The sequence below is a fragment of the Tenrec ecaudatus genome, chromosome 4 (genome assembly GCF_050624435.1).
Source record: "Tenrec ecaudatus isolate mTenEca1 chromosome 4, mTenEca1.hap1, whole genome shotgun sequence".
In the NCBI taxonomy this organism is placed as follows: Eukaryota; Metazoa; Chordata; class Mammalia; order Afrosoricida; family Tenrecidae; genus Tenrec; species Tenrec ecaudatus.
This window is the reverse complement of record NC_134533.1, coordinates 116,556,361-116,568,762: the sequence shown is the minus strand read 5'-3', so window position 1 is coordinate 116,568,762 and position 12,402 is coordinate 116,556,361. Positions and strand designations below refer to the sequence as shown.

Sequence of the window (12,402 nt, the reverse complement as noted above, 5' to 3'; positions counted from 1 at the left end):
TATTAGGGGTGAATTGTGTCAGCCCCCAAATAGGAGGGAAGTATAAAATATCAAAACAACATCATAGGAACCCCTAACTCAGTACCATGGAGTCAGTTCTGACTTAGTGACCCGCTTGGGCAGAGTAGAGCCGAAAATGTAGATTTTCACAGGAGCCTCATCTTAATCCTGTGGAACAGCTGGTGCTTTTGAACTGATGGCCTTCCGGTTAGCAATCCAATACATAAACCACTATGTCACCAGGGCTCCTTAAAGCCCATAAAAGCCTTTCTTAAACAAAAATATCAAATTTGAAGCAGTTTTTTAAATATATCCTCCATCTGGGTCTGAAGAAAGAGTTTCTATCTTTCTAGCCCTTCCCTGAAGAATTCTGCTCTTTTAGATTAATATCACATCAAAACGGCCATTTGGGCATCTTTGAGAGGCTCAAGTCATATTCCTTTTAAACATTCTCTGAGTTTGGGAAACAAAACAGAAACTAGAAGAGGCCTCATCAGGGCTGTAGCTAGATGGAGTGGGGTTCCTACTGGAATTCTCCACGACGGCCCTTGCCGCCCTCAAAGGATACGCAGATGCACTGTCGTCGTGGAAAAGAACTCCTGGGAGCAAATTTCCAGACCTTCTTCTCACCACGGTTTGCCATTTTCTTCAAACATCTTCATAATAAACCCCCATGATGATTCTTTTTCCTTCAAGAAAACCTTTTGGGGTTATCCCTTTGACAACTATCCCACCCCATCTCCACCTCCCCCCCCCTAAAACACACCCAATCACCACAGCCTTCTGAGTTAAGCCAGTCAGACCTCTCTGAAGCCGCTGTTTTGTTCGGACCTTGCTTGCTGGGCAAGACTCCTCCTGATGGTGAGTCATTCCATGTGACCATCTTCACGAGCTTTGATCTTGCTTAGAAGACAGGGAAAGACCAGCCCTTTGAGCTAGCGTTGAAAAGGCTTTGGCTCCCATTAAGCTAAGAGGGCACTAAGGCCAAGATGTCCGCTGACAACTGAACATGCCAAGCCACCTTTCGTGCCAGCGTAAGTCCGCGCATCAGCAGTAATTCTGCCGTGTTCTTCCATTGGTCTCGGGACCTCTGCTGCCTTTCCCTCGCCCGCTGAGGTTGATGGCCTTGCCTGAGTTGGCATCTCCTTGAGGTCTTCCCAGCCTTCCTCAAAATACTTAACCCACAAAAAACCACTGTCTTCTAGATAGCAGCATTCCCACACTTTCTTGTTTTAAAAAACTGTTATTTTTAACAACCTCAAAATCATTTTTCCCCATGGCACAAGAAAAGCGTCTCTTGTGTTTGAAAGCACCGCGGTGAGACTAAGACAAGTGTCTTATAAAGGGAACGTGTCTGTGGGCAGCCACTGACCACAGAGACACGTTCATTCATCACACTTAGTTGGAATAAGCTTGTGTGCCTACAGGGACGGGAACACTGGTGTCAATTTTTTTTCACTAAACCCTCTTGTGTGTAGTAAATCCCAGCTTCTGTGCCCTGGATTATCATCTCATTGGGGAATGGGCTGTCTTTGTTATGTTAAAGAGACAAGATTAGTGTGGGTGTGTGTCTTGAGTCTTTTTTTTAATTAGGATTACATAGCAAGGTGTACACAGCCAGCTGGTTTTTCATGTAACCGTCTGTATGTATTTTGTTGTGTGACGTGAATTGCAATCCCCACAGGAAAGCAGCTTCTTTTCACTTCCTGTGTCTGCCATATCCCTTTGTCCTTCCTTCCCATCCCTCTCTACTTCCTAAGCTTCATCCCTAGGCAAATACTGCTTTTGGATAGCCTGTGGCTGGGCCCCCTAATACGTGATTATTTTCCTAGTGTTATTTCTTACCTTGTAGGCCAGCGATTTGTCCTCCCACCCTGATTTCCTTCTAAGAATGATTCTTTCTGGGTGTACACCTTGTCTTGGCTTTTTATAGTGGTGGTCTCATATAATATTTGTTCTTCCGCGATTAACTAACTTGACTCAGTATATTGTTCTCTAGGTTCATCCATGAGTTGAGGTGTTTTGCAGTATGTTAATCCAGGCTGACTAGAGAAACAAATTCAGTGAGACTCATATGTGTACAAGAATAAGCTTTATATAAAAGAGTAGTTATATATTAAGAAAACATCCCAGACCAGTCCAGATCAAGTCTATAAATCTGATAATAAGTCCATATATCTGATACCAGTCTATAAATTCCTCCTCAGATTCACAAACACATGCAATGATGCCAAATGCAGGAAGATCGCAGGCCAGTGGGTGGGAAGTCTTGTGGCTCCAGTGGTGGTGGAAGCATCTCAGCACTGGTGTGGGTCTCTGTGTGGCTCCTCCAGCTTTGGGGCTCTGGCTCCATCAGTGTAGCTCCATGTGTCTTGTCAGCAGAAAGAAGAAGCAGAGAGACAATGTGTCCCATCTCTAAAGAGGAAGGACAGAGTTCCCAGAATCCTCAGGAAATGGCCATGCCCACACAAGGCCTCATTAGCTATGACCTGATTGACAGGCTAGACTCCACCCTTTAGCAAGTTGACAGGAGATTATATAACTGCCACATGCAGAATCACCATAAATCCTTAACACTACATGGTATTACACTGTGTATGTAAACTGTAGCTTATTTATCCATCCATCTAGTGATGGGTACTGAGGTTGTTTCTATTATCTTTTTGGTACTTCATGTTGCAATGAACACGCGTGTGTATCTTAGATCTGTTCACATCACAGCTTGTTTCTCGAGGACAGTGGTTCTCAACCTGTGGGTCGCGACCCCTTTGGAAGTCAAATGATCTTTTCACGGGGGTTGCCTGATTTATAACAGTAGCAAAATTACAGTTATGAAGTAGCAATGAAAATAATTGTATGGTTGGGGTTCACCACCACATGAGGAACTGTATGAAAGGGTTGCGGCATTCGGAAGGTTGGGAACCACTGCTCTAGGACACCTTGCTAGTAGTGGAATTGCTACATCCTATGGATCACATGGCATCCCGATTTCCAACTTTTTGAAGAAGCACCATTCCATTTCCACAGCGGTTGTAGTGTTTACAGCTCCATGAGGGTCTCAGTCTCTCCACATCTGGACCAGCAGTTGTTTTCTGAAGTGTTTTTTTTTTTTAACCTTACTGTTAATGCTAGGGTGAAATGATATCTCCTTATTGTTTGGATTTGCATCTATTGATATCTTTGAATCATGGTGATGGCAAAGACTATTAAAATACAGAAAGGCTTGAATTTTTCAAGGGGAAAAAAAGAAGAAAAACTGTTCAGGGAAAAAATACCATTATCTTTCAATTCCATGTTCTACGAACTTATTGACTCTCCCTTGAAGAACATAATGAGCACTGGTGATGTGCTGGTTACCGTTTGGGCTGCTAACTACAAGGTCAGCAGTTCAAAACCATCAGCTGCTCCATAGGAGAAAGATGAGACTTTCTATTCCTGTAAAGAGGTACAGCCTCCAAAACCCACAGGGGCAGTTCTATCCTGTCCTAGAGTTGTTGAGTCAGAATTGACTCGATGGCAGTGAGTTTTTGTGTACATAGACTGCCAGAAGAATGAGCATACCTGTACCGGAAGAAGTGGAGCCAGAACGCACCTTGGAAGGAACAAGGTCCTGGAGAAGAGCTTCATGTTTGGTAAAGAGAAGCTCGGTCAACAAAAGTAGACACTGGAGGAGACGGGCTGACCCTGTGGCTGAAACAATGGGCTCAAGCACAGCAAGTGTGAGGACCGCACAGGGCCTCCATGAGTGGGAACGGGCTCACAGCACCTAACAAACCAACACTGGCCAGTGAGTGCGAACATTTCTTCATGTGTTTCTCGGCTTCCTGATGTCTTCTTTGGCGCAGTGTCTGTTCATGTCCTCTGCACATTTTGAAGTAGATTGTTTCTATCTTTGTTCAAGTTTTGAAGGTTTTTTTTTAACTAATTTTAGGAGCTAGCCCCTTGTACAATATGTTGTTACCAAAAACGTTTCCCAAGGTAGAGGTTCTCATTCTACTCTTCTGAGATGCCTACGTTCTTAGGTCACGGTCACCTGGTTTGCTCCTGCTTTTTGTGTGTTTTCAGGGTTCTCTTTGTAAATTCAGAGGAATCTAATGGATTTTTGATTGTTGATCTTGTACCTTGCTCTTTTGCTGAATCCCGCTAAGTGCTAATATTTTCTTTTTGCATCTCTATGAATTCTTATGTATGAAATCGTATCATTGATAAACAGAGATAGTTTTATTTCTTTTCCCTTTCTTTTCTTGTGTTTATTTACTGCCAGTTTGGATGCCTTTAAATTCCCAGTCTTACTTTAGTGTGCTAAAAATCCAATACGATATGGAATAGGAGCGATGGTAAGGGGCACCCTTGTCTGGTTTCCATTTGCAAGGGGAATGGTTTTTAGTCTCTCAAATAGAATAACGTTGACTCTTAGTTTTGTGCATATGCACTCAATTATTTGAGGGGTTTCCTTTCTTTGCTATTCTGCTAAGAGTTTTTGTTCAAGAATTGGTGTTGAATTTTGCCAAATGCCTTTTCTGTATCAATTGATATAATCGTGTGGTTCTTTGCCTTTACTTATGTGGTAGAAGGCACTGATTGTTTTTCTGTGGTTGAACTAGCCTTGCATACCTGGATGAACCCCCAAATTGGTTGTGATATCGTGGTATGTGTGTGTGTGTGTGTGTGTGTGTGTGTGTGTTCTTGGACTCAATTGGGTAGACTTCTGTTAAGAATGCTTATGTCAATATTCATGAGGGATATTAGCCTCTGTTTTTCTTTTTGAGTGATGCCTGGTTTGGGCATCAGGAAAGTGCTTCCTGCACGGCATGAGATAGGAGTGGTCTGTCTTTTCTGGGTTCTGGAATAATTTGGATGGTTGGTGCCCATTTCTCTCTACATGTTTTGGAAAATTGGCCAGTGAAGCCATCTCAACCAGGAATGTGTTTTGTTTTTATTTGTTCTTTTTCTTTCTTTTGTGATTTTGCCCTTTTAATTTCAGTAACTCCCAATGTGACATCTCCTGTTAAATGTTTTATTCATTTATTTGCATCTTCTTTTCCTTTATTAAATTGCCAATGGCTTGCCAATTTTGTTAATCTTTTCAAAGAAACAACTTTTATACTTTTGTTGATTCTTACTATAGTTTTTTTCTATTTTCTCTTTCATCTATTTCTAAAACACTTACTATGTTCTTTCTTCTGGTGACTGGACGCCTTTTTTTGCTGTTCTTTTTTTATGCTTATTGGCTATACTGGATTAAGGTGTTGATTTAATTTTTTCTTCTTTGTTGGTATGTGCATTTATTACTATAAATTATCTTCTGAGCTTTTTCTCTCTTTTTTCTGTGTCCCCAAAGAACTTGTTACATGGTGTTTCATTCTTGTTTGATCTCAGGAATTTTTATTCTGCTACCCAGTCGTTTTTTAGCAGAACGTTAAGCAGATTCGGGGTTTTCCTCCTTTGAGCTATTGTTGACTTCTGATTTTAGAGCACTGTGTCCTGAAGAGATGCTTGCAGTATTTGGGGAGCTTTTTAATTTGTTGAGACTTACTCTGTTCTTGAGAATGTTCCATGTGCACTGGAAAATTATATGTATTGTGTTGTTGGGGATAGTAGTTACATATGTCTACCAGGGTGAGTTGGTTGATTGTGTTGTTTATATCTTCTGTATCTTTGTGGCATTTTCCCATGTTTATCCAGTCCTTCATCAAAAAGTGATTTATTAAAAACCTTCTCCTATTAGTTTGGAATTGCCTGTTTTTCTTTACAATTCTTACAAAGTTCAACTCATGTATTTCTGGACTCTTTCATTGAGTGTATAAATACTTAATAGGGTCTGCTGTCTTGTTGCATCAGCCAGTTTGTTATTATATAGTATCCTTCTTTATCTCTTTTGCTGCTTTTTCCCTAGAAATTAACAGTGACCTTCCTGGCTCCTTTTGATTTGCCATTTGCTTGATTTGGGGCCCCCACTTCCTTTGAGTTTTAGCTTGATTTTCCCTGTGTTATTAAATTGTGTCTTTTGTATCCACTCGGGTGCTCTCTTTGATCCATTCACATTCAGTGTAATTGTTGTTAGGCATGCACTCACTGCTACCATTTAGCTGTGGCACATGCATGATGTTGATCATTGGTCCAGTAGATTTTTCTGTGCTGAATATTTTTGTTTACAAATTTTATCTTTTTTATCATTTGTATCATTACTGTTATTTTAGTGCTTTCTGAGACTCTATGATTTCCTTTTTATTTTATTATTTTTCAATCATTTTATTAGCACATTTGTACATTCGTTGCCCTCATCATTCTCAAAACATTTGATCTTCACCTAAGCCCCTGGCATTAGGTCCTTATTTTCCCCTCCTCCCTCCCCGCTTCCCACTCACTCTTGAGTCCTTGATAATTTATAAATTATGTTCTCATATCTTTCCCTGTCCGACATCTCCCTTCACCCACTTTTCTGTTGTCTGTCCCCCAGGGAGGAGGTCACATGTAGATCCTTGTAATTGCTTCCCCCTTTCCAACCCACCCTCCCAGTATCGCCACTCTCACCACTGATCCTGAAGGGACCATCCACCCTGGATTCCCTGTGTTCCCAGTTCCTATCTGTACCAGTGTACATCCTCTGGTCTAGTCAGATTTGTAAGGTAGAATTGGGATCATGATAGTGGGGGAGGAGGAAGCATTTAGGAACTAGAGGGAACTTGTATGTTTCATCATTGCTACATCGCACCCTGACCGGCTCATCTCCTCCCCGAGACCCTTCTGTAAGGGGATGTCCAATGGCCTACAAATAGGCTTTGAGTCTCCACTCCGCAGTGCCCACCTCATTCACTATGATAAGATTTTTTGTTCAGATGATGCCTGATAACCTGATCCCCTCAACACCTTGTGATTGCACAGGCTGGTGTGCTTCTTCCATGTGGGCTTTGTTGCTTCTAAGTTAGATGGCCGCTTGTTTACCTTCAAGCCTCTAAGACCTTAGACACTATGTCTTTTGAGAGCTGGGCTCCATCAGCTTTCTTCACATTTGCTTATTCATCTGCTTTGTCTTCAGTGGTTGTGTCAGGAAGGTGAGCATCATAGAATGTCAATTTAATAGAAGAAAGTATTCTTGCATTAAGGGAGTATTTGAGTGGAGGCCCAATGTCCTTCTGCTACCTTAATACTAAACCTATAAATATATGCACATAGATCTATTCCCCATACTCACATATAAATATATTTGCATATGTACATGCCTTTATTTAGACCTCTATAAATGCCCTTTGCCTCCTAGCTCTTTTCTCTAATTCCTCTGACTTTCCTCTTATCCCACTATCATGCTCAGTCTTCATTTGGGTTTCAGTAATTCCTCTTGGTTTTATTACCCCTGATCACACCATACCAGGCCTCCTACACCCTCCTCACCACCGATTTGGATCACTTGTTGAACCCTAGTGGTGTTACTAAACCTAGGGCCAAGGGAACAGCAAGTGATCCTTTTTTATTTGGACCTGAAAGTGTATTTGTTTTCTTTGAGACTATGCTGTAATTGCTCATTTTCTCCCCAAGTTTAAAACAGTCCATTGTACCTTTTTTAATGGTTGTATTGGCGTCGACTGCACATATCGTACAATTTAATCGTGCAGTCCTACTGAGAAGAGTTGTGCACTCATCACCAGGGTCTAGTTCACAGCATGTTCTTCCCCTGCTTGTTATTGTTAGCATTTCATCTTGACATGGTCTTGATTTCCTCTCCATTTTGACGTTCTATAACACATCGCTTCTTCCCTCATTTTACCTGGTAGTTATCATGGTTTAAAAATTAACATCTCTCATTCCAAATTTTCAGTTTTATAGGTTTAGTTTATTTTCTAATTTTTATTAATATTTATATCATATAATCCCATAGTTAAATCACATCAAGCAGAATTGTACAATTGTCCCCACAATCAGTTTGCGGGCTTAGTTTATTGCTGATACTTCTGCATCTGGGTTGATTTCTAGGCGGTGTGGCTGTGTACCTTACTCCCCAGTTGTGGTCTACCATGTTTACTTCTCTGTCTAAAGGTCTCCTGTTAGCATTTCTGATAAGCCTGGTCTGGTTTTTACAAATTCCCTCCAATTTCTCCTTATCTGTGAATTCCCTAATTTCACCATTGTATTTGAGGAACAATTTTGCCGAATTCTTGGTTCAGCGATTTTTTTCTTTCATTGTTTTATAAATGTCATACTGTATGTATGGATTGTGATAAGAGCTTTACAAGCTCCCAGTAAAATGATTAAAAATAAATAAATGTCATCCTATTGCTTTCTTGCCTGTATAGTTTCTCCTGAGAAATCAGAGCTAAATCTGATGGGCTTTCCTTTGTTGGTAACTTTTATTTTTCCTGAAATGTCTTAAGGTTTTCTCTTTGGTTTTTGAAAGTTCATTTATGCTATCTCTTGGTAATATTCTTCTGAGGTATAATCTCTCTGGGGTCCATCGAATGCTTTTCTCCTCATCTTTCATGATAGTGGAAACTTTTCTTCAATAAATATTTGATAATTTTCTTGGTGATTCTTTTTTGGGGGAGGGGTCTCTTCCTGTCATGGAAATGTAAACATGCTAAGTTATTTGTCTTAATAATGTCCTATGTAATTCTTCAGCTTTCTTTCCTTTGTCTTTTGTTTCGTTTCGTTGTTTTCCTTGATTACTCCTGTAATAGGTTAGTATTGAGGGACTTGTCTTCCATCTTGCCAACATTGTTGTCAGTTGATTAACTTCTACTCCTTTGTCCTTCCAATGCATTAGCTACTTCTGAAATTTTAGTGCTAATCTTCTAGATTTCTTTTTACTCTATTTGTAGGGTTTCTAATTTTTCATTTCTTTTGATGATTTGTGCTTATATTTAAAAAATGATTCTATAGTTTTTTTGTGTGTGTTTTTCTTGATCGCCCCCCCCCCCCACCCCATGAGTTTTCTCTGAGCTCATGGAAGGTGCCTGAACATAATTCTTTTGAATTCTTTCTCAGGTCGTTCCGACCAGGAAGGCCCCTCTAGAAGGTTTCCGGGTCCCTTGTTGTGGCCACTTGTTGGGGCCATCTTGTCCTGTTCTTCTGCGTTGCTTGAAGCATCCTGTTGTCCCTGAGGCTGTGTGGTGCAGCACCGTGGGTTCGAGGCTGACTGCTGATCTTGCAGAACATCTGAAAGTCTGCTGGCCACCCTCTGTTGTCAGTCCAGTGGTGCTAGAGCAAGTGGTGGCCACTTACCCAGGGAGCGCGGTGACAGCTTTGATGTGTAGGACTGAGAAGGGTTGCTGGTTCCCAAACTGCTTGGACAAGTAGGGCAGCTTTTTAAAGGTTAAGAGGTACAGGTGTGTGGAAAGAAGGAAGAAGACGCAGAGTGTGGAGGGAGGAGGACCTGCTGAGAAACGTGCAAGGAAAGAGAAGAAAGCAAACGATGGCAGGTGTCCGTGCCAGCTGCAAACTGAGTGCCGTGGAAGTGTGCTGGCCCTGCAGAGCACGCGCACTGACGCGGAAGGTCTGGCGCCACACTAACAAACACGGATTGGGGGTGCCGGGGGCACTGCCCACTCAGCTGAATTTTTTTAAGCCAGAGTGAGGTATGGATGAAAAAATAGGGGTGATGAAATGGAAAGAGCTAAAGAGAAAAATATAAAGCAAGAAGCGTAGGGACATGGAGGGAGTGAGCATCAGCCTCCACAGAGGGCTGGGGAGACAGGCACCCACTCCCTGGGATTTAAAAAAAAAGATGGAGAAGAAATGATAAAAAGACAAGAAAAATGAGGGGAAGGAGGAGAGAGAAGAACTCAGATGAAGAAAAATTTAAGGAAAATACCGCAGCACCGTACTGGTGAAATGCTGGCCAGCAGACACAGCGGGGACACACATCTGCTTAGGGCGGGGGCTCAGGTGCTGTTAACCACAGGAGGGATGGGCACCCACTCCTCAGGATCCAAAAAGGGGATGCAAAGAAAGAGGAAAGAGCAAAAAATGAAGGAAAATAAAAACAAGCAATGGCCCTGAGGGAGGGGAATTAGAATGTAAATCAAGGCCGGAGCAGTGGTGCAGCACCAGCAGTGGGAGGTTGGAGGGGGGTGGGGGACAGGCTAGTCCCCCGAAGGGTTCACAAGGTAAGAGGGAGCACACCTCTCTGGTTGCCAGTCCCCAGTGGGGTAAGCAGAGCAGGTTATCTGGTTTCTGCTCCAACTGGAAGACTACTTACAGTCATTCAAAATGGCCACGTTCTGCTGGTTGGCGGTTTACTGCTCCTTGCTCACTGTCTGTGCAGTCTCTTCCTCTCGTGGGCATTTGATCCACTTTTCTCTTCTTTCCTTTGAAGCTCTGGCTTCCTCTGTTGCCCTTGGTGATCTGAGTCTCTGCGCTAGCGGATCTGGCTGGTCGATAGGCCTAGGCCGCCATCTTGGATCCTCTCTTGAGATGTACAAGAGATGAAATAAGCAAGGGAGGGAGCCGAGGCAGGATAAGCTAGATGCCAGGACACTTACAGGCCTCCAAGGATCCAGAAAGCAGAAACCGAAGACACGAAGACCTTCCTGCGGAGGCCCACCCCCCACCCCTATTAAAAAAAATCAGAAAGGCTTCCTCTGGAACTAACGATCTGAACTTGAACTTCTAGCCTCCGTTGCAAGGGGTTCTGGCAGCGTAGTGGTTACAAGTTGAACTGCTAACCACAAGGTAAGCAGTTCAAAACCCCCAGCTCCTCCGAGGGAGAAGGATGGGGCTTTCTACTCCCATTAAAAAGTTACAGTCTTATAAACCCACAGGGGTAGTCGTCCTACCCTGCCCTATAGGCCGGCCTCCACTTGATGACAGAGAGTGGGAGCCTCCCACCCAGTGAGATGACTTCCCGTGGCCGAAGCCACCCACCGCGCTACTGCAGTCCCTCCATTCCAGCAGCAGTCAATAATTAAGACTGCGGGTTAGTCCAGGAAGGCTTCCCAGAGGAAGGGAGTTTCCAGCAAGGATCGGACTTTTCTGAGCTGCAGTTTCCCAGAGAGTGAAATGGGACTAGAATGATCTCGTACACGGAGTTGGGGAAGGTCTAGGCGCTCGTTCTTCCTAGAAATGTTTCCTGAGTACCTATTTTGTAGCCGGCACCGCTTTCAGACGGAGGTGGGAAGCTTGTGAGCAAAGGAATCACATGGCTTGGCTTAGGTGCTAGGCATCTTAGAATCTAAAGCATCACTCTGGCTGCATGTGGAGAACAACGGTGGGGGCCAGGGGGGCAGTTAGGAGGCTGCTGTTCCCTGCTTCTTTCCCTGCCCTCCCCTCCCCTCCCCTTCCTCTAGAGCCTGGGGAGGGATCTTCCCATTTGACCCCTTCCCACTGCTGCCTCTGCCTGTCAGCCTTTCCTCGCCAAACTTGCCCTCACCCTTCCGGAGATCAGCTTGAGGGCTCCTCTTTTGCCAAGACGTTCTACCCGGCCCTCTGGGGCTGCCAGGAGCTAGAGGTCTCTATCAATTACCTCTCCGTGACTCCCGCAGCTCCAGGAGTCTCCAAGGCCCAGCACTCTGACCTTTTAGAAAAAGCCAGGAAAGATTTTGTCAGCTCACTTAGCACCTGTGCTCAGAGCCTCAGAGTAGCACCCCACCCCCACCCATCCTGCTCCGGTTGGGGGGCTCGGGAGCCAGGAGCTGGCTCCAATCTGCCATCTGCTCTCATCACGGGACTTGTCCTAGGGACTTTTACAAGCACTATATTGCTTCGTCCAATCCTCCAACAGCCTTGTGATGAGGTACTGCCTACATCTCCATTGTCCTGAAGGGGAATGGAATTAATTGGGCACATTGTGCGCATAGAGACGTCAACTCCCAAAGTACAAGGGTCCTGACGGGTCCGCCGGATCCTGGCCTTCCCTGCTCAGCTGCACACTCAAATCCACCGGAAGAGGGCTTACAGAACACATACATCAGCTTGCAGTCATCACTTCAGAGATTCTGATGATGGCAGGAAGGGAAGGGTCCACAAGCAGCACACCCCTGGCTATGAGCAGCATGGCAGGTGACACCACAGCCTGCAGGACCCCATCAGCTAACCCCGGTCCTCTGACCCTCCGTCCTGGGCTTGGAGCCAAAAGAAAGTGACCTTCTGGTGGAAGCTGGGGAACACTGTTGCTATCTTTTGGGGTCAGAGAGCCTTGTGTGGGTCAAGACCATTTGGGGCATGTCATTGCATCTGTCCGGTACTCCTGGCCTGTGGCCACCAAAGGCCATTGCCAGTTGCCATCAAGCCAATCCTGACTCAGCCCCACCCACCGCCCCCTGTGTGTGCAGAATAGAATGGCTCTGTGGGGCTCTCAAGGCTGTGGCCTTTGGGACGCAGATGACCAGACCTATTTTCTGAGATGCCCCTGGGTGAGGTGTGAGTTCAAACACCCATCTTCTGGGTAACAGTCTGCACTGTTTGCTCTAC

At 44.2% G+C, this 12,402-nt stretch overlaps 1 protein-coding gene across 1 annotated transcript in view; it reads left to right on the top strand.

Annotated features, from left to right (window-relative positions):
- The window catches only part of DSCAML1 (DS cell adhesion molecule like 1), a 391,665-nt gene that overhangs the window by 269,706 nt on the left and 109,557 nt on the right, over positions 1-12,402 (top strand). The gene's annotated exons all lie outside the window — the stretch shown is intronic.